The 27718-nt window shown below is 51.7% G+C and overlaps 1 protein-coding gene across 3 annotated transcripts in view; it reads right to left on the bottom strand.

The window, feature by feature from the left end:
* DENND2B (DENN domain containing 2B) overlaps positions 1-27718 on the bottom strand; it is a 433939-nt gene that overhangs the window by 343333 nt on the left and 62888 nt on the right. For 2 of the 3 annotated variants that reach the window (XM_073659026.1, XM_073659025.1), the window contains one exon: positions 23044-23157. The gene's annotated coding sequence lies outside the window, so the exon portion shown is untranslated. Of the gene's footprint in view, positions 1-16217; positions 16554-23043; positions 23158-27718 lie in introns of those variants that run through there. The other variant, XM_073659024.1, reaches the window with a different exon arrangement.

Raw genomic sequence — 27718 nt, 5'->3', positions numbered from 1 at the left:
AAGAGAAATTCCATCTAAGATATAAAAATGTCTGTATACTAATAAATGGGACGTCAGAGTGATTATTGAAATAAGAGAGACAGAACTGGGAGAGACCACGGCAGTCAGGAGAGACAGGGGGGCAGAAACCATCAAGAGACATAAAGGCAAGAGAAAAAGAGAGGGACTTGGGCACACATCCAGGATGTCCAGAGATAGTCAGGAGGGATAGAGACAGCCAGGAGGGATAGAGACAGCCAGGAGGGATAGAGACAGCCAGGAGGGATAGAGACAGCCAGGAGGGATAGAGACAGCCAGGAGGGATAGAGACAGCCAGGAGGGATAGAGACAGCCAGGAGGGATAGAGACAGCCAGGAGGGATAGAGACAGCCAGGAGGGATAGAGACAGCCAGGAGGGATAGAGACAGCCAGGAGGGATAGAGACAGCCAGGAGGGATAGAGACAGCCAGGAGGGATAGAGACAGCCAGGAGGGATAGGGACAGCCAGGAGTGAACGAGGCAGTCAGGAGGGATAGGGACAGCCAGGAGTGAACGAGGCAGTCAGGAGGGATAGGGACAGCCAGGAGTGAAAGAGGCAGTCAGGAGGGATAGAGACAGTCAGGAGGGATAGAGACAGCCAGGAGGGATAGAGACAGCCAGGAGGGATAGAGACAGCCAGGAGGGATAGAGACAGCCAGGAGGGATAGAGACAGCCAGGAGGGATAGAGACAGCCAGGAGGGATAGAGACAGCCAGGAGGGATAGAGACAGCCAGGAGGGATAGAGACAGCCAGGAGGGATAGGGACAGCCAGGAGGGATAGGGACAGCCAGGAGTGAACGAGGCAGTCAGGAGGGATAGGGACAGCCAGGAGTGAAAGAGGCAGTCAGGAGGGATAGGGACAGCCAGGAGTGAAAGAGGCAGTCAGGAGGGATAGAGACAGCCAGGAGTGAAAGAGGCAGGCAGGAGGGATAGGGACAGCCAAGAGTGAAAGAGGCAGTCAGGAGGGATAGGGACAGCCAGGAGTGAAAGAGGCAGCCAGGAGTGAAAGAGGCAGTCAGGAGGGATAGGGACAGCCAGGAGTGAAAGAGGCAGTCAGGAGGGATAGAGGCAGTCAGGAGGGATAGAGGCAGTCAGGAGGGATAGAGGCAGTCAGGAGGGATAGAGGCAGTCAGGAGGGATAGAGACAGTCAGGAGGGATAGAGACAGTCAGGAGGGATAGAGACAGCCAGGAGGGATAGAGACAGCCAGGAGGGATAGAGACAGCCAGGAGGGATAGAGACAGCCAGGAGGGATAGAGACAGCCAGGAGGGATAGAGACAGCCAGGAGGGATAGAGACAGCCAGGAGGGATAGAGACAGTCAGGAGGGATAGAGACAGTCAGGAGGGATAGAGACAGTCAGGAGGGATAGAGACAGTCAGGAGGGATAGAGACAGTCAGGAGGGATAGAGACAGTCAGGAGGGATAGAGACAGTCAGGAGGGATAGAGACAGTCAGGAGGGATAGAGACAGTCAGGAGGGATAGAGACAGTCAGGAGGGATAGAGACAGTCAGGAGGGATAGAGGCAGTCAGGAGGGATAGAGGCAGTCAGGAGGGATAGAGGCAGTCAGGAGGGATAGAGGCAGTCAGGAGGGATAGAGACAGTCAGGAGGGATAGAGACAGTCAGGAGGGATAGAGACAGTCAGGAGGGATAGAGACAGTCAGGAGGGATAGAGACAGTCAGGAGGGATAGAGACAGTCAGGAGGGATAGAGACAGTCAGGAGGGATAGAGACAGTCAGGAGGGATAGAGACAGTCAGGAGGGATAGAGACAGTCAGGAGGGATAGAGACAGTCAGGAGGGATAGAGACAGTCAGGAGGGATAGAGACAGTCAGGAGGGATAGAGACAGTCAGGAGGGATAGAGACAGTCAGGAGGGATAGAGACAGTCAGGAGGGATAGAGACAGTCAGGAGGGATAGAGACAGTCAGGAGGGATAGAGACAGTCAGGAGGGATAGAGACAGTCAGGAGGGATAGAGACAGTCAGGAGGGATAGAGACAGTCAGGAGGGATAGAGACAGTCAGGAGGGATAGAGACAGTCAGGAGGGATAGAGACAGTCAGGAGGGATAGAGACAGTCAGGAGGGATAGAGACAGTCAGGAGGGATAGAGACAGTCAGGAGGGATAGAGACAGTCAGGAGGGATAGAGACAGTCAGGAGGGATAGAGACAGTCAGGAGGGATAGAGACAGTCAGGAGGGATAGAGACAGTCAGGAGGGATAGAGACAGTCAGGAGGGATAGAGACAGTCAGGAGGGATAGAGACAGTCAGGAGGGATAGAGACAGTCAGGAGGGATAGAGACAGTCAGGAGGGATAGAGACAGTCAGGAGGGATAGAGACAGTCAGGAGGGATAGAGACAGTCAGGAGGGATAGAGACAGTCAGGAGGGATAGAGACAGTCAGGAGGGATAGAGACAGTCAGGAGGGATAGAGACAGTCAGGAGGGATAGAGACAGTCAGGAGGGATAGAGACAGTCAGGAGGGATAGAGACAGTCAGGAGGGATAGAGACAGTCAGGAGGGATAGAGACAGTCAGGAGGGATAGAGACAGTCAGGAGGGATAGAGACAGTCAGGAGGGATAGAGACAGTCAGGAGGGATAGAGACAGTCAGGAGGGATAGAGACAGTCAGGAGGGATAGAGACAGTCAGGAGGGATAGAGACAGTCAGGAGGGATAGAGACAGTCAGGAGGGATAGAGACAGTCAGGAGGGATAGAGACAGTCAGGAGGGATAGAGACAGTCAGGAGGGATAGAGACAGTCAGGAGGGATAGAGACAGTCAGGAGGGATAGAGACAGTCAGGAGGGATAGAGACAGTCAGGAGGGATAGAGACAGTCAGGAGGGATAGAGACAGTCAGGAGGGATAGAGACAGTCAGGAGGGATAGAGACAGTCAGGAGGGATAGAGACAGTCAGGAGGGATAGAGACAGTCAGGAGGGATAGAGACAGTCAGGAGGGATAGAGACAGTCAGGAGGGATAGAGACAGTCAGGAGGGATAGAGACAGTCAGGAGGGATAGAGACAGTCAGGAGGGATAGAGACAGTCAGGAGGGATAGAGACAGCGAGGAGGGATAGAGACAGCGAGGAGGGATAGAGACAGCCAGGAGTGAAAGAGGCAGGCAGGAGGGATAGGGACAGCCAAGAGTGAAAGAGGCAGTCAGGAGGGATAGGGACAGCCAGGAGTGAAAGAGGCAGTCAGGAGGGATAGGGACAGCCAGGAGTGAAAGAGGCAGTCAGGAGGGATAGAGACAGTCAGGAGGGATAGAGACAGTCAGGAGGGATAGAGACAGTCAGGAGGGATAGAGACAGTCAGGAGGGATAGAGACAGTCAGGAGGGATAGAGACAGTCAGGAGGGATAGAGACAGTCAGGAGGGATAGAGACAGTCAGGAGGGATAGAGACAGTAAGGAGTGATAGGGACAGCCAGGAGTGAAAGAGGCAGTCAGGAGGGATAGGGACAGCCAGGAGTGAAAGAGGCAGTCAGGAGGGATAGAGACAGTAAGGAGTGATAGGGACAGCCAGGAGTGAAAGAGGCAGTCAGGAGTGATAGGGACAGCCAGGAGTGAAAGAGGCAGTCAGGAGGGATAGGGACAGCCAAGAGTGAAAGAGGCAGTCAGGAGGGATAGAGACAGCCAAGAGTGAAAGAGGCAGTCAGGAGGGATAGGGACAGCCAGGAGTGAAAGAGGCAGTAAGGAGGGATAGGGACAGCCAGGAGTGAAAGAGGCAGTCAGGAGGGATAGGGACAGCCAGGAGTGAAAGAGGCAGTCAGGAGTGAAAGAGGCAGTCAGGAGTGAAAGAGGCAGTCAGGAGTGAAAGAGGCAGTCAAGAGTGAAAGAGGCAGTCAGGAGTGAAAGAGGCAGTCAGGAGTGAAAGAGGCAGTCAGGAAGGATAGAGACAGCCAGGGTGTCCAGAGATAGCCAGGAGGGACAGCATTATGAGGGTCAGTAATAGAGAGGAAAGGCAGGTCATAAATAGCAAAAAGAGCAATCAAGAGAGAGATGGTCAGGATAGAGTGCAGCTTCAAAAGAGATATCAGAGAGCTGGGTGAGATTAAAGTGTCAGCGACACTGGTGGGCATCTTCAGTTGCACAGTGGAAACATGATAATAAAGAAGGATATATGCAGGTAAGGCAGAATGAACATGGTATTACATGTGGATAATGATGATGTAGATTTCACCCATTGAAACCGCAATACAAAATCCACACGGCATCCAGCACATAAAGGGCATGATGGACAGTACAAATCATATGGAGCTTTACAAGCCACATAATCTGCACTGAAAAGTGCCATCAAATCATGGGCATGTGGGGGCATTGTGGACCCAGCAGCGGGCGCCTGTCCTTCCTGTATCAGCAGTGCAGTCACTGTGTTTCTGGGCCGAGAGAACAGGATGTAATAGTGGAACAATCCTCCCACAGGATCCTTATCACAGGATGAATGACATTGGGAACTGTGCGCCCATTGTCACGCCGCAAGGTCACCTGCCAACCGCAGAGGGAAGCCGAGGGAAATTCAGATTAATTATCCAATAATGCAAACGACTAATCAACGGGGCCTGGAGTAGCAGATTACACTGTGATCGTAGGGGCGCCACGTACGGCAATGAGCAGCACCACAGGCACAGGGCCACCGGCTCAAGGTGCCAGTAATGCCCAGAGGCTACATCTCATACAAGAGCCACTATTAGCCCGGGGCAGGACGCAAAAATGGAAAAAAAAAAAAAAACCTTGATCAGCGTATGTAATATGCTTTCTTTCAGTTTGTTTTACCTAAGCTCTCTGCTTGCTGTCAGTGAGTGTAGGTGTGTTTCCCATAGCAATTGCTACAGATAGTAGTATCATAGCCATCAGGGAATCCTCTGTGAGCAGAACTCCTCCACTGCAGTATTCTCCATCACCAGAGGCCTTGTTATCTTTACTGAACGTTTCCTTCAGGATGGGACATAAAAATCCTGAAGCTTAGACAGCGGTCAGGTAAGAAGAGGTATTCGAGCCGCAGGCGCCTTTTCCAGTGGTCCAGAGCCTCCAGACACCTCTTCTGGTTAGCAGGCCTGTCAAAGTGGCTTCATGTTGGGCCTTCAAAACAGGAGCGACGTGGGGAAATCAGGCAGGTTGGAGGAGATCACCGGGCTTTGGTCCAGCAGACACGATGAGGCCACTGAACCAGGCCTCCTCCGAATCGATTCACTAATCTCCCTCCAGACTCCCGCGTCCTCCACCTCCTCCCTCCAGACTCCCGCGTCCTCCACCTCCTCCCTCCAGACTCCCGCGTCCTCCACCTCCTCCCTCCAGACTCCCGCGTCCTCCACCTCCTCCCTCCAGACTCCCGCGTCCTCCACCTCCTCCCTCCAGACTCCCGCGTCCTCCACCTCCTCCCTCCAGACTCCCGCGTCCTCCACCTCCTCCCTCCAGACTCCCGCGTCCTCCTCCCCCTCCTTCCAGACTCCCGCGTCCTCCACCTCCTCCCTCCAGACTCCCGCGTCCTCCACCTCCTCCCTCCAGACTCCCGCGTCCTCCTCCCCCTCCTTCCAGACTCCCGCGTCCTCCACCTCCTCCCTCCAGACTCCCGCGTCCTCCACCTCCTCCCTCCAGACTCCCGCGTCCTCCTCCTCCTCCCTCCAGACTCCGGTGTCCTCCTCCTCCTCCCTCCAGACTCCCGCGTCCTCCTCCTCCTCCCTCCAGACTCCCGCGTCCTCCTCCTCCTCCCTCCAGACTCCCGCGTCCTCCTCCTCCTCCCTCCAGACTCCCGCGTCCTCCTCCTCCTCCCTCCAGACTCCCGCGTCCTCCTCCTCCTCCCTCCAGACTCCCGTGTCCTCCTCCTCCTCCCTCCAGACTCACGCGTCCTCCACCTCCTCCCTCCAGACTCCCGCGTCCTCCTCCTCCTCCCTCCAGACTCCCGCGTCCTCCACCTCCTCCCTCCAGACTCCCGCATCCTCCTCCCCCTCCCTTCAGATTCCTCTGTCATCCCCCTCCCTTCAGATTCCTCTGTCCTCTTCCTCCCTTCAGGTTCCTCTGTCCTCTTCCTCCCTTCAGGTTCCTCTGTCCTCTTCCTCCCTTCAGGTTCCTCTGTCATCTTCCTCCCTTCAGGTTCCTCTGTCCTCCCCCTCCCTTCAGGTTCCTCTGTCCTCTTCCTCCCTTCAGGTTCCTCTGTCCTCCCCCTCCCTTCAGGTTCCTCTGTCCTCCCCCTCCCTTCAGGTTCCTCTGTCCTCCCCCTCCCTTCAGGTTCCTCTGTCCTCTTCCTCCCTTCAGATTCCTCTGTCCTCTTCCTCCCTTCAGATTCCTCTGTCCTCCTCCTCCCTCCAGACTCCTCTGTCCTCCTCCTCCCTCCAGACTCCTCTGTCCTCCTCCTCCCTCCAGACTCCTCCTCCCTCCAGACTCCTCCTCCCTCCAGACTCCTCTGTCCTCTTCCTCCCTCCAGACTCCTCTGTCCTCTTCCTCCCTCCAGACTCCTCTGTCCTCTTCCTCCCTCCAGACTCCTCTGTCCTCCTCCTCCCTCCAGACTCCTCCTCCCTCCAGACTCCTCTGTCCTCCTCCTCCCTCCAGACTCCTCTGTCCTCTTCCTCCCTCCAGACTCCTCTGTCCTCTTCCTCCCTCCAGACTCCTCTGTCCTCTTCCTCCCTCCAGACTCCTCTGTCCTCTTCCTCCCTCCAGACTCCTCTGTCCTCTTCCTCCCTCCAGACTCCTCTGTCCTCTTCCTCCCTCCAGACTCCTCTGTCCTCTTCCTCCCTCCAGACTTCTCGGTCCCCTCTCCTCCACACTTTTCCAACGGATATATTAAGAAAAGTAAGGCTCTGTCTTTTTTTGGACATACAGTACAGACCAAAAGTTTGGACACACCTTCTCATTTAAAGATTTTTCTGTATTTTCCTGACTATGAAAATTGTACATTCACACTGAAGGCATCAAAACTATGAATTACCACATGTGGAATTATATACTTAACAAAAAAGTGTGAAACAACTGAAAATATGTCTTATATTCTAGGGTCTTCAGAGTAGCCACCTTTTGCTTTGATGACTGCTTTGCACACTCTTGGCATTCTCTTGATGAGCTTCAAGAGGTAGTCACCGGAAATGGTTTTCACTTCACTGGTTTGCCCTGTCAGGTTTAATAAGTGGGATTTCTTGCCTTATAAATGGGGTTGGGACCATCAGTTGTGTTGTGCAGAAGTCAGGTGGATACACAGCTGATAGTCCTACTGAATAGACTGTTAGAATTTGTATTATGGAAAGAAAAAAGCAGCTAAGTAAAGAAAAAACGAGTGGCCATCATTACTTTAAGAAATGAAGGTCAGTCAGTGCGAAAAATTGGGAAAACTTTGAATGTGTCCCCAAGTGCAGTTGCAAAAACTATCAAGCGCTACAAAGAAACTGGCTCACATGAGGACCGCCCCAGGAAAGGAAGACCAAGAGTCACCTCTGCTTCTGAGGATAAGTTTATCCGAGTCACCAGCCTCAGAAATCGCAGGTTAACAGCAGCTCAGATTAGAGACCGGGTCAATGCCACACAGAGTTCTAGCAGCAGACACATCTCTACAACAACTGTTAAGAGGAGACTTTGTGCAGCCGGCCTTCATGGTAAAATAGCTGCTAGGAAACCACTGCTAAGGACAGGCAACAAGCAGAAGAGACTTGTTTGGGCTAAAGAACACAAGGAATGGACATTAGACCAGTGGAAATCTGTGCTTTGGTCGGATGAGTCCAAATTTGAGATCTTTGGTTCCATCCACCGTGTCTTTGTGCGACGCAGAAAAGGTGAACGGATGGACTCTACATGCCTGGTTCCCACCGTGAAGCATGGAGGAGGAGGTGTGATGGTGTGGGGGGGCTATACTGGTGACACTGTTGGGGATATATTCAAAATTGAAGGCATACTGAACCAGCATGGCTACCACAGCATCTTGCAGCAGCATGCTATTCCATCCGGTTTGCGTTTAGTTGGACCATCATTTATTTTTCAACAGGACAATTACCCCAAACACCTCCAGGCTGTGTAAGGGCTATGTGACCAAGAAGGAGAGTGATGGGGGGCTACGCCAGATGACCTGGCCTCCACAGTCACCAGACCTGAACCCAATCGAGATGGTTTGGGGTGAGCTGGACCGCAGAGTGAAGGCAAAAGGGCCAACAAGTGCTAAGCATCTCTGGGAACTCCTTCAAGATTGTTGGAAGACCATTTCCGGTGACTACCTCTTGAAGCTCATCAAGAGAATGCCAAGAGTGTGCAAAGCAGTCATCAAAGCAAAAGGTGGCTACTGTGAAGACCCTAGAATATAAGACATATTTTCAGTTGTTTCACACTTTTTTGTTAAGTATATAATTCCACATGTGGTAATTCATAGTTTTGATGCCTTCAGTGTGAATGTACAATTTTCATAGTCAAGAAAATGCAGAAAAATCTTTAAATGAGAAGGTGTGTCCAAACTTTTGGTCTGTACTGTACACAGGTGGCCATATCCTACAGAATGTCTGCCGGTCCTGGTGACGCGATTGCTGACCTTCATCTATTGAGTAAGGCCCCGTATATGTATTCAGAAATGATTAAAAGGTAATCTGTCATCATTGCCTCCTAATCGGAGCACAGCATAATGTAGAGACAGAGACCCTTATTTCACTCATGTGTCACTAACTGGGCTGCTTGCTGTAGTTTTATCTGCAGGAGATTATTACTAGAGGACTATTAAACCTGCTGCCATAGACTTCCCCATAATCATGAGCTTTGTTATTACCCCACCCCCACCACCGATTGACAGCTCTGTGTACACTGTGCATAGGCAGAAAGCTGCCAATCAGTGGTGTGGGCAGGGGTATACTGAGCTCAGCATTCAGAAACTTGGTAGGTCTGCAGCAGATAAAGTGATTTTACCGAGACTGAAGTAGCCCAGTAAGTGACGCATCACTGGAATCAGGGTCTCTGCTACTACATCATGCTGCTCTCAGATGGGGAAGAAAAATCCAGTGACAGATTTCCTTTACCGGCCTGAAGTTAGGTGAAGCTGATAAAACCATCCCCTCCATTCTCCATGTCCCTGTATGTTACGGCTGCCTATCTCTGCTTCTGGGTCGGTGCCGCCGTGCGAGCAGCGTCCGTGATGTGACCGGCTGACTTCACATCCTCGATCCCTGCCAGGTGGTGCTCTGTAGTGTTCCCTCCTGGGGGCGGGCAGCTGCTCGGTGCCAGCATTTCCAATGGTACGAGGACTCTGTCATGACCTTGGCAATGAGGCCAGATATATAATTGATTTCCCGGGAAGGGGGATAACACAGCGACCAGGTGCTGGCCCACGCTCCGCACGCTGATTAACATTGTTGAACATTGTCCATGTCTGGTCTGCGATTCCAGGATTAGGGCTCAGGACTGAGTAACACTCAATAAGATTGACGTGGACAGCGATGGGTGGAACAGCCTGGGGGGGACGGGACGGGACGGGACACTAGACGTAAAGTTCTGTCTCGTGCCCCCCCACCCATTGTATGTGCATCTGGCACAGCACCAACTCCCAGCAGCTGTCCCTGTATGGGAGGGGGGGGATCCTAATAATCGATGGTGACTTGTGCTGTGGGGGGCCACAAAAATCCCCACTCGCCCTCTCGGGGACTCTGCTCTGGACACTGTAAAGGGGGGAGGGGGTACACTAGAAGGGTCTCCTTAACATGAAATGGTTAAACATTATCCCTCTGCTGGGAAACTCAGGGGTTAACTTTAGATTGCAGGAGAAGCTTACAAGTGTTAGATTCCCCAGCAGCGCCTCCAGAGGGGACATGAAGCACTGCAGGAAATCAATGTGCAGCCTGTGTAATGAGTGGACAGGTGGGGGGTCCCTCCAGGGAGATATTTTTATTTTTGGACGTTTCTAGCCACTTATTGCGGATCCCAAATAAGAGATACTCCTCTATGAATCTACAAAATCATAAAAGTGGATGTAAAAAATAGGCTTTTCCGTAAAGGGATCATGAGCTTGTACCCTCTGCCTGCGAAATACTCCTACAGAAAGTAGTGGAGCGAGGATGACACATATTGGGACCGTACTGTGAAATGGGGGGGGGGCACAGGTACAGAAATCAAATGAGAGAGAAGTCATTTCAGTATTGCTGCGATGATACATGATGGGATGGACGTCGCCAGACTTATTCTCTCTCTTCATGTCGGTGGTTGTTATGTGCACTCTGATATCCCTGCCCCAGATGATGATGATGATAATAATAATAATAAATAATAATAATAATAATGCCAAGGGTTTACCAAAGCCCCTGCCACACCCGATGTGACGTGACCCGTGCATGGAAGCACTTCATAAAGATTAAATATTCGTTTCTGTACGGATAGAAGTTCTGTAACTTTCTTAGACTTTTTGCTTTTTCTGTAAGTCACACGACTAGATCGGAGCTAAAACTACCCTCTGCTTCAGCAGAATTACAAAAGCAGCTCTGGAAATGAATGAAGAAAATTAAATGAAAAGTTGCCACAAAAAAAAAAAAAAACAAGAAAGGATTTGCTAAAATATTTAAATTTGTAAATAAAACCATTCAAATGTTGCAAAAAAAAATGTGTCTGCTACTTGGTGAATGGAGAAGTGTGAGGAGCAGATGTGCAGAGCCCACACCTGAGAGCAGGACTCGGAGAAGAATCTGTCTAGACAGCCGCTCCGGGAGAAGAATGTCCCCGCATCCCCCCCACAATAACCAGAGGGGTGACAGCACAACTACCTGACCATGAAAAGGGCTGAAACACCAGAGAGGTCGCAGGTCAAAAACAAGAATCACCTCCGATCCAGGTGTAAAGGGGAGAGTAGGGCGAGCGGGTAAGGTTATGTTCATAAATCAGCATGGAGACAACGACGCGTCATCCTAAATAAAATCTGAAAAGAGTAAAACTGTGGGAATGAATGAAAGTAAAAAGCAGCTAGCAAAAAAAAAAAAGGTTCTCAGAGGCTTTAGGAGGATTTCTACAGCGAGATTCCCGGCAGCGGCTGCAATCTGTGAATGGCAATGTGTTCAGCTGGAGCATTGTGGGCGATGAAGGCTGTGATCGGACAGGGTAACGCTGCAGGCCCGAGCCCCTGACCATCCGCCCCTGCAGACTGCTCCACCTATTACAGGTCACTGCGCGCAGTCGTCTCCTCCTCCCCGGCAGTCACTGCGCGCAGTCGTCTCCTCCTCCTCTGCGGTCACTGCGCGCAGTCGTCTCCTCCTCCTCTGCAGTCACTGCGCGCAGTCGTCTCCTCCTCCTCTGCAGTCACTGCGCGCAGTCGTCTCCTCCTCCTCTGCAGTCACTGCGCGCAGTAGTCTCCTCCTCCTCTGCAGTCACTGCGCGCAGTCGTCTCCTCCTCCTCTGCAGTCACTGTGCGCAGTAGTCTCCTCCTCCTCTGCAGTCACTGCGCGCAGTCGTCTCCTCCTCCTCTGCAGTCACTGCGCGCAGTCGTCTCCTCCTCCCCTGCGGTCACTGCGCGCAGTCGTCTCCTCCTCCTCTGCAGTCAATGCGCTCAGGAGACAACTGCGCCCAGTGACTACTATGGAGGAGACTGCGCGCAGTGACCGCGGAGGAGGAGGAAGAGACTCTACAAAGTGAACATACATGAGAAACAGACAGGAGGAAGTGACTGCTCGCAGACAGGAGGAAGTGACTGCTCGCAGACAGGAGGAAGTGACTGCTCGCAGACAGGAGGAAGTGACTGCTCGCAGACAGGAGGAAGTGACTGCTCGCAGACAGGAGGAAGTGACTGCTCGCAGACAGGAGGAAGTGACTGCTCGCAGACAGGAGGAAGTGACTGCTCGCAGACAGGAGGAAGTGACTGCTCGCAGACAGGAGGAAGTGACTGCTCGCAGACAGGAGGAAGTGACTGCTCGCAGACAGGAGGAAGTGACTGCTCGCAGACAGGAGGAAGTGACTGCTCGCAGACAGGAGGAAGTGACTGCTCGCAGACAGGAGGAAGTGACTGCTCGCAGACAGGAGGAAGTGACTGCTCGCAGACAGGAGGAAGTGACTGCTCGCAGACAGGAGGAAGTGACTGCTCGCAGACAGGAGGAAGTGACTGCTCGCAGACAGGAGGAAGTGACTGCTCGCAGACAGGAGGAAGTGACTGCTCGCAGACAGGAGGAAGTGACTGCTCGCAGACAGGGGCACTGGGAACGTCTTGTTTTTAGTAGAAATGCCTCATCAGATTGCTCAATGCTGCCTGACTTTGCACTACATCATACATCGCAACGTGATGACTTCAATTCCACATTGAAAAGGGAGGATCAGATGCTCAAGTGGGGGCGGCCTTAAAGGGTTTGTTCACTTTCTGATGAAAATTCTGTATTAACCTAATCTGGTGAGTAATATTGCAAAATCTAAACGCCCTCATTTCAACTTGCAGCACCCCTATTTCAGGTCCTCACATCAATAGCTAGAAAAGATAGATAGATAGATAGATAGATAGATAGATAGTAGAAATATCTAGCAATGTCATAGACCTATCTATGATATAATGGGTCAGTGACCTCCAGCCGTTGCTAAGGAAAATGTGATTTTAGGTCATGTCACTCCAGTGTCCCCCCATGAACTGTCAGCTCTTGTGCTTTTTCATTCTGAAGAGAGCGTAAACAGGAGAGTAAGAGCAAATTTGGCCAATCCCCATCCAGCGTCATTGTGCCAGGAAGACAAAGCAGCTCTGTGTGCAGCCCGGGCCTCTAATCTGCTCCCAAAGAATGGACTGACTGACGAGAGGCCAAAAAACAAAGCCTCCAATGGCATCTCTGCCCAGCAGCGGTGGCGGCCATCTTTACAGGCCCCTTTAAGTTTGTTTGTTTACACTTCCTGCCTGAGGGAAATTCCTGCCTGGGATCATTAGCAGATGCAGCAAATGAGCAGGAGGCAGATTCTTATCACCGCTCTCTGCAGCCCCTGTTATTCCACATTAGTCTCCCCTTTGTCGTGGGTTAACTACTTCAGTCCCAGTGAAGTTCACAGCCACGGGTCTCCAGTGACACATGAATTCCAGCACTCAAGCGGTTAACGGTAGAACATGTGGAAGTTTCTATAGGTCCCAGCATCTTCAAAACAAAGCGGCAACACACAGGAACTGGACTGTCAACAGGATCCTGGACCGCAAGGAGGAAATCGCTCCAGGTCCCTAAAATAAGCCCCCACCGCCTCGCAGTCAGTGCTCGGCCCAGAGCTCACCCTCTGTACAATTAAATATAGAAAAGTTATATTTCTTACATATTGTTTGCTGCCAAATACTTTGAAAATCCCAAAATGTTAAACAGAAAGGGTTAAAGGCCACAAGGTAACGTACATGTCAAACTACCAAGAAATCACTGCTGGATCAGACTTATTACTGTGTCCAACAGAACTCACCCCAAAAATGATCCAGTAATAACAGAAATCATTTATCATGGCTACAAGTATCCAACTCGCTCTACAGACATTGTGGAAAACCCATTATCTGCTACAAGACTGCGAGTCCCCACATTGTACCCGTGGGACCGATCCCGTGCGGTATACATTGTACCCGTGGGACCGATCCCGTGCGGTATACATTGTACCCGTGGGACCGATCCCGTGCGGTATACATTGTACCCGTGGGACCGATCCCGTGCGGTATACATTGTACCCGTGGGACCGATCCCGTGCGGTATACATTGTACCCGTGGGACCGATCCCGTGCGGTATACATTGTACCCGTGGGACCGATCCCGTGCGGTATACATTGTACCCGTGGGACCGATCCCGTGCGGTATACATCGCACCCGTGGGACCGATCCCGTGCGGTATACATCGCACCCGTGGGACCGATCCCGTGCGGTATACATCGCACCCGTGGGACCGATCCCGTGCGGTATACATCGCACCCGTGGGACCGATCCCGTGCGGTATACATCGTACCCGTGGGACCGATCCCGTGCGGTATACATTGTACCCCTGGGACCGATCCCGTGCGGTATACATTGTACCCCCTGGGACCGATCCCGTGCGGTATACATTGTACCCGTGGGACCGATCCCGTGCGGTATACATCGTACCCGTGGGACCGATCCCGTGCGGTATACATTGTACCCGTGGGACCGATCCCGTGCGGTATACATTGTACCCGTGGGACCGATCCCGTGCGGTATACACTGTACCCGTGGGACCGATCCCGTGCGGTATACATTGTACCCGTGGGACCGATCCCGTGCGGTATACATTGTACCCGTGGGACCGATCCCGTGCGGTATACATTGTACCTGCATTTAGAGAGAGTTGTGGCAGCAGAATTACATGACGTCTATCACAACCAGTAAATGAATCTCATGTGACCGGCATTACAGATCTCGCCCTTTAATTCATGGCCGCCATTAATCCCGGAGCCCTGGTGGTCGCTGCCTTTTCCATTTACTTAAATCCAAGGCTTTTCTCTATTTGCTTAATAGGGTTATCTCCAAAATAGATCCCACAATGTGAGGGGTTACATCACTCCGCTAATGTGTAACCGGCTCACGGCTTAACCCTCTCTGCAGCACATTGCACAGCAGCAGAGATCATCTGCCCCTTGTATCCAGCACATTGCACAGCAGCAGAGATCATCTGCCCCTTGTATCCAGCACATTGCACAGCAGCAGAGATCATCTGCACCTTGTATCCAGCACATCGCACAGCAGCAGAGATCATCAGCCCCTTGTATCCAGCACATTGCACAGCAGCAGAGATCATCAGCCCCTTGTATCTAGCACATTGCACAGCAGCAGAGATCATCTGCCCCTTGTATCCAGCACATTGCACAGCAGCAGAGATCATCTGCCCCTTGTATCCAGCACATTGCACAGCAGCAGAGATCATCAGCCCCTTGTATCCAGCACATTGCACAGCAGCAGAGATCATCAGCCCCTTGTATCCAGCACATTGCACAGCAGCAGAGATCATCTGCCCCTTGTATCCAGCACATTGCACAGCAGCAGAGATCATCTGCCCCTTGTAACCAGCACATTGCACTGCAGCAGAGATCATCTGCCCCTTGTATCCAGCACATTGCACAGCAGCAGAGATCATCTGCCCCTTGTATCCAGCACATCGCACAGCAGCAGAGATCATCTGCCCCTTGTATCTAGCACATCGCACAGCAGCAGAGATCATCTGCCCCTTGTATCCAGCACATCGCACAGCAGCAGAGATAATTTGCCCCTTGTATCTAGCACATTGCACAACAGCAGAGATCATCTGCCCCTTGTAACCAGCAAATTGCACTGCAGCAGAGATCATCTGCCCCTTGTAACCAGCAAATTGCACTGCAGCAGAGATCATCTGCCCCTTGTATCTAGCACATCGCACAGCAGCAGAGATAATTTGCCCCTTGTATCCAGCACATCGCACAGCAGCAGAGATCATCTTGTATCCAGCACATCGCACAGCAGCAGAGATCATCTGCCCCTTGTATCCAGCACATTGCACTGCAGCAGAGATCATCTGCCCCTTGTATCTAGCACATTGCACAGCAGCAGAGATCTGCCCCTTTTATCCAGCACATTGCACAGCAGCAGAGATAATCTGCCCCTTGTATCCAGCACATTGCACAGCAGCAGAGATAATCTGCCCCTTGTATCTAGCACATTACACTGCAGCAGAGATCATCTGCCCCTTGTATCTAGCACATTGCACAGCAGCAGAGATCATCTGCCCCTTGTATCTAGCACATCGCACAGCAGCAGAGATCATCAGCCCCTTGTATCTAGCACATCGCACAGCAGCAGAGATCATCTGCCCCTTGTATCTAGCACATCGCACAGCAGCAGAGATCATCTGCCCCTTGTATCTAGCACATCGCACAGCAGCAGAGATCATCAGCCCCTTGTATCCAGCACATTGCACTGCAGCAGAGATCATCTGCCCCTTGTATCCAGCACATTGCACAGCAGCAGAGATCATCTGCCCCTTGTAACCAGCACATCGCACAGCAGCAGAGATCATCAGCCCCTTGTATCCAGCACATTGCACTGCAGCAGAGATCATCTGCCCCTTGTATCCAGCACATCACACAGCAGCAGAGATCATCTGCCCCTTGTAACCAGCACATTGCACAGCAGCAATCATCTGCCCCTTGTATCTAATGATTCTATAAACAGAAACGTATACATACAATACTGTATATTAAAAGGCATAAAAGTCACAATGGGACAAAATGGACAACATTCTATAATAGTAACAAGGAGAGTGGGGGTTGTAGTGCATTACCTCCAGGGTGCAGATCAAGCCTCTCCGCTCCATTCTCAGCTTTGTATTTCCCACACAAATCCTTATCCTATAGGCAAGTCCTGAGTAATCTCAGCAGATCGAGACCCCTGGGAGGTGGTGTGAGCCCCACATCTGCCTGATGTGACCTCCTCCCCACGCCAGGCCGGTCCTCTCCCCTCAGGATCACCAGGGCAATGGTCAAAAGGGATAGAAATTGCCCCTATGTGAAATTTGTAGCCCCCACCCAGCAACAAGAGCTCCAGAAAGGAGCAGAGTGTCAGGCAGCAGTGTGCAGGGTAGTACAACCCCTCTCGTCCTCTCCACCCCCAGCCCATTATCCAGCAGCAGCATCCAGTGATAGGAGAGCGGCAGGAACTGAACACAAAGAACTTTCTTCATTCATTTACATACAGCTCTGGCAGAAACTTTCACTTACAGGGGGCGAGCTGACAACAGGAGCCGTCAATCAGGGGTCCGGGCTGAGCCCCTACCTGATGTAATTCCACCCTATAATACAATATATATTATATATATATATATATATATATAATCTTCTGACAAATTCAGATCAATCAGCCTGTAATCAGTCATCTGCATCTGTAAGAAGTCAGACCTCAAACTGATCTCACCGCCCGCCGACTCTCCGGAGGCAATCTCACCGCCCGCCGACTCTCCGGAGGCAATCTCACCGCCCGCCGACTCTCCGGAGGCAATCTCACCGCCCGCCGACTCTCCGGAGGCAATCTCACCGCCCGCCGACTCTCCGGAGGCAATCTCACCGCCCGCCGACTCTCCGGAGGTAATATCACCGCCCGCCGACTCTCCGGAGGTAATATCACCGCCCGCCGACTCTCCAGAGGTAATATCACCGCCCGCCGACTCTCCAGAGGTAATATCACCGCCCGCCGACTCTCCAGAGGTAATATCACCGCCCGCCGACTCTCCAGAGGTAATATCACCGCCCGCCGACTCTCCAGAGGTAATATCACCGCCCGCCGACTCTCCAGAGGTAATATCACCGCCCGCCGACTCTCCAGAGGTAATATCACCGCCCGCCGACTCTCCAGAGGTAATATCACCGCCCGCCGACTCTCCAGAGGTAATATCACCGCCCGCCGACTCTCCAGAGGTAATATCACCGCCCGCCGACTCTCCAGAGGTAATATCACCGCCCGCCGACTCTCCAGAGGTAATATCACCGCCCGCCGACTCTCCAGAGGTAATATCACCGCCCGCCGACTCTCCAGAGGTAATATCACCGCCCGCCGACTCTCCAGAGGTAATATCACCGCCCGCCGACTCTCCAGAGGTAATATCACCGCCCGCCGACTCTCCAGAGGTAATATCACCGCCCGCCGACTCTCCAGAGGTAATATCACCGCCCGCCGACTCTCCAGAGGTAATATCACCGCCCGCCGACTCTCCAGAGGTAATATCACCGCCCGCCGACTCTCCGGAGGTAATATCACCGCCCGCCGACTCTCCGGAGGTAATATCACCGCCCGCCGACTCTCCGGAGGTAATATCACCGCCCGCCGACTCTCCGGAGGTAATATCACCGCCCGCCGACTCTCCGGAGGTAATATCACCGCCCGCCGACTCTCCGGAGGTAATATCACCGCCCGCCGACTCTCCGGAGGTAATATCACCGCCCGCCGACTCTCCGGAGGTAATATCACCGCCCGCCGACTCTCCGGAGGTAATATCACCGCCCGCCGACTCACCGGAGGTAATATCACCGCCCGCCGACTCTCCGGAGGCAATATCACCGCCCGCCGACTCTCCGGAGGTAATATCACCGCCGTGGTCATACAGCAATGTACATAGACAGACGTGTGCATGGGGTGAGGACCTACATCATATGTTGGGGCCCTGTTCACATTTAGCTTTTTTTCTCTACATTTAACACACAGGAAAGGAAAAGGTCCAGACATTATGATAAATGGAGGAATCGGACAGACATGTACAGACGGCAGCGGTCGCACAAAGGCTACAATGGGATCCATCGAACATACAGTGGGTACGGAAAGTATTCAGACCCCTTTACATTTTTCACTCTTTGTTTCATTGCAGCCATTTGGTAAATTCTAAAAAAGTTCATTTTTTTTCTCATTAAAGTCCACTCTGCACCCCATCTTGACAGAAATGTACAAATTTTTGCAAATTTATTAAAAGAGAAACTAAAATATCACATGGTCATAAGTATTCAGCCCCTTTGCTCAGACACTCATATGTAATCACATGCTGTCCATTCCCTTGTGATCCTCCTTGAGAGGGTTCTACTCCTTCATTGGAGTCCAGCTGTGTTTAATTAAACTGATAGGACTTGATTAGGAAAGGCGCACACCTGTCTATATAAGACCTCACAGCTCACAGTGCATGTCAGACCAAATAAGAATCATGAGCTCAAAGGAACTGCCCAAGGAGCTCAGAGACAGGATTGTGGCAAGGCACAGATCTGGCCAAGGTTACAAAAGAATTTCTGCATTACTCAAGGTTCCTAAGAGCACAGTGGCCTCCATAATCCTTAAATGGAAGAAGCTTGGGACCACCAGAAGTCTTCCTAGACCTGGCCGTCAAGTCAAACTGAGCAATTATGGGAGAATAGCCTTGGTGAGAGAAGTAAAGAAGAACCCCAAGATCACTGTGGCTGAGCTCCAGAGATGCAGTAGGGAGATGGGAGAAAGTTCCACAAAGTCAACTATCACTGTAGCCCTCCACCAGTCGGGCCTTTATGGCAGGGTGGTCCGATGGAAGCCTCTCCTCAGTGCAAGACATATGAAAGCCCACATAGAGTTTGCTCAAAATCACATGAAGGACTCCCAGACTATGAGAAACAAGATTCTCTGGTCTGATGAGACGAAGATAGAACTTGTTGGTGATAATTCTAAGCGGTATGTGTGGAGAAAACCAGGCACTGCTCATCACCTACCCAATACAATCCCAATAGTGAAACATGGTGGTGGCAGCATCATACTATGGGGGTGTTTTTCAGCTGCAGGGACAGGACGACTGGTTGCAATTGAAGGAAACATGAATGCGGCCAAGTACAGAGATATCCTGGATGAAAACCTCTTCCAGAGTGCTCTGGACCTCAGACTTAGCCAAAGGTTCACCTTCCAACAAGACAATGACCCTAAGCACACAGCTAAAATAACAAATGAGTGGCTTCAGAACAACTCTGTGACCATTCTTGACCGGCCCAGCCAGAGCCCTGACCTAAACCCAATTGAGCATCACTGGAGAGACCTGAAAATGGCTGTCCACCAACGTTCACCATCCAACCTGACGGAACTGGAGAGGATCTGCAAGGAGGAATGGCAGAGGATCCCCAAATCCAGGGGTGAAAAACTTGTTGCATCATTCCCCAGAAGACTCATGGCTGTACTAGCTCAAAAGGGGGCTTCTACTCACTACTGAGCAAAGGGTCTGAAGACTTATGACCATGTGATATTTCAGTTTTTCTTTTTAAATAAATTTGCAAAAATTTCTACATTTGTTTTTTTTCAGTCAAGATGGGAACAGAGTGGACTGTAAGGAGAAAAAAAAATTTACCAAATGGCTGCAATGAAACAGAGTGAAAAATTTAAAGGGGTCTGAATACTTTCCATACCCCCTGTAAATGGGTCCTAAAACCTCATGACGTATAAGATGCTTGCGAGGGAAGACAAATCCTGATGTAAATCACCCACAGGCTCCAATGTTATAAATATGAAAATATATATATATGTGTGGCGATCATGCGGAGGTCGGAGGGGCTCTGTGTGGTCTACACCTGACAGCGGAGGTCTGTGGACACATTTACCAGGCATGTCGAGAGGACAAATCACCATCAGACCCCTCCCTCCATCGCCACCAGCCCCCTCCATCCATCCATCGCCACCAGCCCCCTCCATGCATCCATCCCCACCAGCCCCCTCCATGCATCCATCCATCCCCACCAGCCCCCTCCATCCATCCATCCATCCCCACCAGCCCCCTCCATCCATCCATCCCCACCAGCCCCCTCCATCCATCCATCCCCACCAGTCCCCTCCATGCATCCATCCATCCCCACCAGCCCCCTCCATCCATCCATCCCCACCAGCCCCCTCCATCCATCCATCCCCACCAGCCCCCTCCATCCATCCATCCCCACCAGCCCCCTCCATCCATCCATCCCCACCACTGCCCTCCATCCATCCATCCATCCCCACCACTGCCCTCCATCCATCCATCCATCCCCACCAGCCCCCTCCATCCATCCCCACCAGCCCCCTCCATCCATCCATCCATCCCCACCAGCCCCCTCCATCCATCCATCCCCACCAGTCCCCTCCATGCATCCATCCATCGCCACCAGCCCCCTCCATCCATCCATCGCCACCAGCCCCCTCCATCCATCCATCGCCACCACTGCCCTCCATCCATCCATCCCCACCAGCCCCCTGCCTCCATCCCATGCATCCATCCCCACCAGCCCCCTCCATGCATCCATCCATCGCCACCAGCCCCCTCCATCCATCCATCCCCACCAGCCCCCTGCCTCCATCCCATCCATCCATCCCCACCAGCCCCCTCCATGCATCCATCCATCCCCACCAGCCCCCTCCATGCATCCATCCATCCCCACCAGCCCCCTCCATCCATCCATCCCCACCAGCCCCCTCCATCCATCCATCCCCACCAGCCCCCTCCATCCATCCCCACCAGCCCCCTCCATCCATCCCCACCAGCCCCCTCCATCCATCCATCCCCACCAGTCCCCTCCCATGCATCCATCCCCACCAGCCCCCTCCCATGCATCCATCCCCACCAGCCCCCTCCCATCCATCCAACCCCACCAGCCCCCTCCATGATCCATCCCCACCAGCCCCCTCCCATCCATCCATCCCCACCAGCCCCCTCCATCCATCCATCCCCACCAGCCCCCTCCCATCCATCCATCCCCACCACTCCCCTCCCATCCATCCATCCCCACCACTCCCCTCCATCCATCCCCACCAGCCCCCTCCCATCCATCCATCCCCACCAGCCCCCTCCCATCCATCCATCCCCACCAGCCCCCTCCATGCATCCATCCCCACCAGCCCCCTCCATGCATCCATCCCCACCAGCCCCCTCCATCCATCCCCACCAGCCCCCTCCATCCATCCCCACCAGCCCCCTCCATCCATCCATCCCCACCAGCCCCCTCCATCCATCCATCCCCACCAGTCCCCTCCATCCATCTATCCCCACCAGTCCCCTCCATCCATCCATCCATCCCCACCAGTCCCCTCCATCCATCCATCCCCACCAGCCCCCTCCCATCCATCCATCCCCACCACTCCCCTCCATCCATCCATCCCCACCAGCCCCCTCCCATCCATCCATCCCCACCAGCCCCCTCCCATCCATCCATCCCCACCAGCCCCCTCCATGCATCCATCCCCACCAGCCCCCTCCATGCATCCATCCCCACCAGCCCCCTCCATGCATCCATCCCCACCAGCCCCCTCCATGCATCCATCCCCACCAGCCCCCTCCATCCATCCATCACCACCAGTCCCCTCCATCCATCTATCCCCACCAGTCCCCTCCATCCATCCATCCATCCATCCCCACCAGCCCCCTCCATCCATCCATCCCCACCAGCCCCCTCCATCCATCCATCCCCACCAGCCCCCTCCATCCATCCATCCCCACCAGCCCCCTCCATCCATCCATCCCCACCAGTTCCCTCCATCCATCTATCCCCACCAGACCCCTCCATCCATTCATCCCCACCAGACCCCTCTGGTGGTGGCTTGTGTTCCATGAAAACACAAAGATCAGTCATGTTGTAATCCAACTGTCTGATCCTCCTCCTCCCCACCCGCTCTACCAGTATAACCCATTTGCACATACCACCCCCTCCAGTTGCCATTGGATCCGTATTGCTGTAGTTCCAGTGCTCCCAGTTGATCCTGTGCAGTGCTCCCATCCAGCCTCCAGCACAGCGTGTCATCTACCTTCACAATACACGATTCTTCGGTGCACTGTCTGCTGCTGAACGATTATATCTTCTGCCATTTACATCATTGCTCCACTAACTAGTCTCCAGTGAAGAGAACAGTCCTGCACGAAGGAGCAGAGCTGAGCTGTGTTTGATACCTGCAGCAGACAGATCTGCAGGATATGTAGTCTCACATCACTGACCTGTCTGCTGCAGGCATCAAACACAGCTCAGCTCTGCCTTGTCAGCTCTGCTGTGCTTAATGGTGCAAGACTGTCCTCTGCGCTGGAGACCAGCTAGCGGAGCATTGATATAACATCATGTAGGTCACTATGCTGATGTAGACGGCAGCAGATACAATCGCTCAGGCAGGGTCCTGTACATGAGCAGACAGAGCACAGGAGAATAGTGTGAATTCTATACTTCGATTAGCTTGATGATACGCCAAATATCTGTGGTGGATGCAGCTGAGCAGAGCACAGCAGAGTACAGCAGAGCTGAGCACAGCAGAGCAGAGCTGACACATTCATCAGTCAGCCGGATTTCAGCAGATCTAAGTCAACTTGGAGAAGAGTGGCAGTAAGGAACAGACAGGACCGGGATCTGCAGCACTAAGGAGTAGCAGGGTGCTGCTGGGAAATATAGTTTTAGCAGATAAGACTAGGACTGCCCATTCTGCTACGTGAGGCTGAATACACCATGGGGCAGATAGAGATGAAAAGCCCGCAAAGGTACAAGAAAGAAGCTTTACGTTCGGCTTGCACTGTGTATCAACAATAAGTCTGCATTTACTGTGTGTTGTGAAGAATAATAAGATTGTGGGAATAGCCCTTTAATACTGCGCACAGAAACAACAAGAAGGGATCTTGCCTTGATTTGGGCTCAGAAATAAGAGGTCAAATAGCAAGAGGCTGCCGGGACATAATCATCCTTCTACTACAGGAAGACACAAGTGTGACTGGTCCAGAGAAAATGTTATCAGACCTGCAAAATAAGCACAAAGAAAGAGAGAAATTAGTAAAATAATAATAAATCAACAAATATCACTGATCAACGACGTTGTACTAATGTTCCTCCTAATATCTGAATTGGGTACAGGACTCAAAATCTGAAGCAGCTGAGGTATGTAGTAGGGGGTTCTGCAACAGCGGAGCTGTGTATTATGAGGTTCTGCAGCAGCTGAGGTGTATTATGAGGTTCTGCAGCAGCTGAGGTGTATTATGAGGTTCTGCAGCAGCTGAGGTGTATTATGAGGTTCTGCAGCAGCTGAGGTGTATTATGAGGTTCTGCAGCAGCTGAGGTGTACTATGAAGTTCGGCAGCAGCTGATGTGTATTATGAAGTTCTGCAGCAGCTGAAATGTAAATTATGAGGTTCTGCAGCAGCTGAGGTTTTTATTATGAAGATCTTCAGCAGCTGAGGTGTGTATTATGAGGTTCTGCAGCAACTGAGGTGTGTATTATGAGGTTCTGCAGCAGCTGAGGTTTTTATTATGAAGTTCTGCAGCAGCCAGGGTGTGCATTATGATGTTCTGCAGCAGCCGGGCTGTGCATTATGAGGGGCTGTAGCAGCTGGGGGAGTCCATTATGATGTTCTGCAGCAGCCGGGGTGTGCATTATAATGTTCTGCAGCAGTTGGGGTGTACATTATGAGGTTTTGCAGCAGCCGGAGTGTGCATTATGATGTTCTGCAGCAGCCGGGGTGTGCATTATGAGGTGACAGTGCTGCAGTGCCTCCATTATTTTATTTTAGTCTTTTCCTATAATACTGAAGACTGCGATAGAACATTTCATGTGGAAACACCCTGATTGTGCATACAGTACATGAGCAATGACCGAGTGTTTACAGCGTTCTCACTTTAAGAACCATTAAATACAATGTATCATTCCAGAGCTCATGTGACGGCTCCATAAACAATGGTTCTGTGTTCCAGAAGCCACAAAGTAACTGGCGGCTCAGATCTGAATATTCCGGATATGCGAGTTCCATTTGTATCTGCACCCGTACATCATACCATTATAACATCAGCACAAGGGTCACTTTCTCCAGACACTGAGTGTCAGCAAGTGGCACATTCTGCTCATGTACCAGGCGAGCAGGAAGGACAGAGACACAGAGTGCGCAGAGTCCTGGGAGATCTGACTCTGCTGCTCATGAAGAGGATGAGCGGTGACAAGTGCAGAAACCTCCCGATACCTACTGCATATCACACACAATATGGAGGAAAGTATGTGCCCCCCACATCCACCTCCGGGGGCTTCTCTGTCCTCATCTACATCCATAGACATTAATATGGAGAAAAGTATGTGCCCCCCACATCCACCTCCAGGGGCTTCTCTGTCCTCATCTACATCCATAGACATTAATATGGAGAAAAGTATGTGCCCCCCACATCCACCTCCGGGGGCTTCTCTGTCCTCATCTACATCCATAGACATTAATATGGAGAAAAGTATGTGCCCCCCACATCCACCTCCAGGGGCTTCTCTGTCCTCATCTACATCCATAGACATTAATATGGAGAAAAGTATGTGCCCCCCCACATCCACCTCCGGGCGCTTCTCTGTCCTCATCTACAGCCATAGACATTAATATGGAGAAAGCACAGTGGGTACGGAAAGTATTCAGACCCCTTTACATTTTTCACTCTTTGTTTCATTGCAGCCATTTGGTAAATTCTAAAAAGTTCATTTTTTCTCATTAAAGTGCACTCTGCACCCCATCTTCACTGAAAAAAAAACAGAAATGTAGAAATGTTTGCAAATTTAGTAAAAAAGAAAAACTGAAATCTCACATGGTCATAAGCATTCAGACCCTTTGCTCAGACACTCATGTTTAAGTCACATGCTGTCCATTTCCTTGTGATCCTCCTTGAGATGGTTCTACTCCTTCATTGGAGTCCAGCTGTGTTCAATTAAACTGATAGGACTTGATTAGGAAAGGCGCACACCTGTCTATATAAGACCTCACAGCTCACAGTGCATGTCAGACCAAATAAGAATCATGAGCTCAAAGGAACTGCCCAAGGAGCTCAGAGACAGGATTGTGGCAAGGCACAGATCTGGCCAAGGTTACAAAAGAATTTCTGCATTACTCAAGGTTCCTAAGAGCACAGTGGCCTCCATAATCCTTAAATGGAAGAAGTTTGGGACCACCAGAAGTCTTCCTAGACCTGCCCGTCCAGCCAAACTGAGCAATTATGGGAGAAGAGCCTTGGTGAGACAGATAAAGAAGAACCCCAAGATCACTGTGGCTGAGCTCCAGAGATGCAGTAGGGAGATGGGAGAAAGTTCCACAAAGTCAACTATCACTGCAGCCCTCCACCAGTCGGGCCTTTATGGCAGGGTGGTCCGATGGAAGCCTCTCCTCAGTGCAAGACATATGAAAGCCCACATAGAGTTTGCTCAAAATCACATGAAGGACTCCCAGACTATGAGAAATAAGATTCTCTGGTCTGATGAGACGAAGATAGAACTTGTTGGTGATAATTCTAAGCGGTATGTGTGGAGAAAACCAGGCACTGCTCATCACCTACCCAATACAATCCCAACAGTGAAACATGGTGGTGGCAGCATCATGCTATGGGGGTGTTTTTCAGCTGCAGGGACAGGACGACTGGTTGCAATTGAAGGAAACATGAATGCGGCCAAGTACAGAGATATCCCAACCCTAACCCACCTCTTCAATCTATCACTAACAACCGGAGTCTTCCCCTCATGTTTCAAACATGCCGCAATCACACCCATCCTCAAAAAGCCCTCCCTTGACCCTTCCTCTCTGACCAGCTACCGCCCCATATCACTTCTCCCCTTTGCCTCAAAACTTCTAGAACAACATGTCCACCTTGAACTGTCCTCCCACCTCTCCTCCTGCTCCCTCTTCGACCGTCTACAATCTGGCTTCCGACCGCATCACTCGACTGAAACTGCCCTGACCAAAGTCACAAACGACCTACTAAATGCCAAATCCAAGCGACACTACTCCATCCTCCTCCTTCTGGACCTGTCATCTGCCTTTGACACAGTGGACCATTCCCTCTTACTCCAGATTCTCTCATCTCTTGACATCACAGACTTGGCTCTATCTTGGATCTCCTCATACTTAACAGACAGGACATTCAGCGTCTCCCACTCACGCACCAACTCCTCATCTCGCCCCCTATCTGTCGGTGTCCCCCAAGGTTCAGTTCTAGGACCCCTGCTCTTCTCCATCTACACCTTCGGCCTGGGACAGCTCATAGAGTCTCACGGCTTTCATTATCACCTCTATGCTGATGACACACAGATCTACCTCTCTGGACCCGATATCTCCTCCCTACTAACCAGAATCCCACAATGTCTGTCCGCCATCTCATCCTTCTTCTCCGACAGGTTTCTAAAACTCAACATGGATAAAACAGAGTTCATCATCTTTCCACCCTCTCATTCACATCCCCCATCCGACCTATCCATCAACGTCAATGGCTGTTCACTCTCCCCAGTCCCACAAGCTCGCTGCCTTGGGGTAACCCTGGACTCTGATCTCTCCTTCAAGCCACATATTCAAGCCCTTTCCACCTCCTGCCGACTCCAACTCAAAAACATCTCCCGGATCCGTGCATTCCTCAGCAAAGACTCTGCAAAAACACTAGTGCATGCCCTCATCATATCCCGCCTCGACTACTGCAACCTCCTGCTCCGTGGCATCCCTTCCAACACTCTTGCATCTCTCCAATCTATCCTAAACTCTGCTGCTCGACTAATCCACCTGTCCCCCCGCTATTCCCCGGCCTCTCCTCTCTGTCAATCCCTTCACTGGCTCCCTATTGCCCAGAGAATTCAGTTCAAAACTCTAACCATGACATACAAAGCCATCCACAACCTGTCTCCCCCATACATCTGTGACCTAGTCTCCCGGTACTTACCTGCACGCAACCTCCGATCCTCACAAGATCTCCTGCTCTACTCCCCTCTTATCTCCTCCTCCCACACTCGTATACAAGATTTCTCCCGTGCTTCCCCCCTACTCTGGAACTCTCTACCCCAACATATCAGACTCTCGCCGACCGTGGAAACCTTCAAAAGGAACCTGAAGACCCACCTCTTCCGACAAGCCTACAACCTGCAGTAAACACCACTGCACGACCAGCTCTACCCTCACCTACTGTATCCTCACCCATCCCTCGTAGACTGTGAGCCCTCGCGGGCAGGGTCCTCGCTCCTCCTGTACCAGTCGCTGACTCGTTTTGTTAAGATTATGTAAATGCTTTTGTTATGTATATCCCTATCACATGTAAAGCGCCATGGAATAAATGGCGCTATAATAATAAATAATAATAATAATAATCCTGGATGAAAACCTCTTCCAGAGTGCTCTGGACCTCAGACTTAGCCAAAGGTTCACCTTCCAACAAGACAATGACCCTAAGCACACAGCTAAAATAACAAAGGAGAGGCTTCAGAACAACTCTGTGACCATTCTTGACCGGCCCAGCCAGATCCCTGACCTAAACCCAATTGAGCATCTCTGGAGAGACCTGAAAATGGCCGTCTACCAACGTTCACCAT

This window comes from Phyllobates terribilis, unplaced genomic scaffold, assembly GCF_046119375.1.
Source record: "Phyllobates terribilis strain yellow unplaced genomic scaffold, ASM4611937v1 Scaffold_13__5_contigs__length_258822181, whole genome shotgun sequence".
Taxonomy (NCBI): Eukaryota; Metazoa; Chordata; class Amphibia; order Anura; family Dendrobatidae; genus Phyllobates; species Phyllobates terribilis.
Note: the sequence above shows the minus strand (reverse complement) of the source record. Positions and strands in the feature narration are given on the sequence as shown.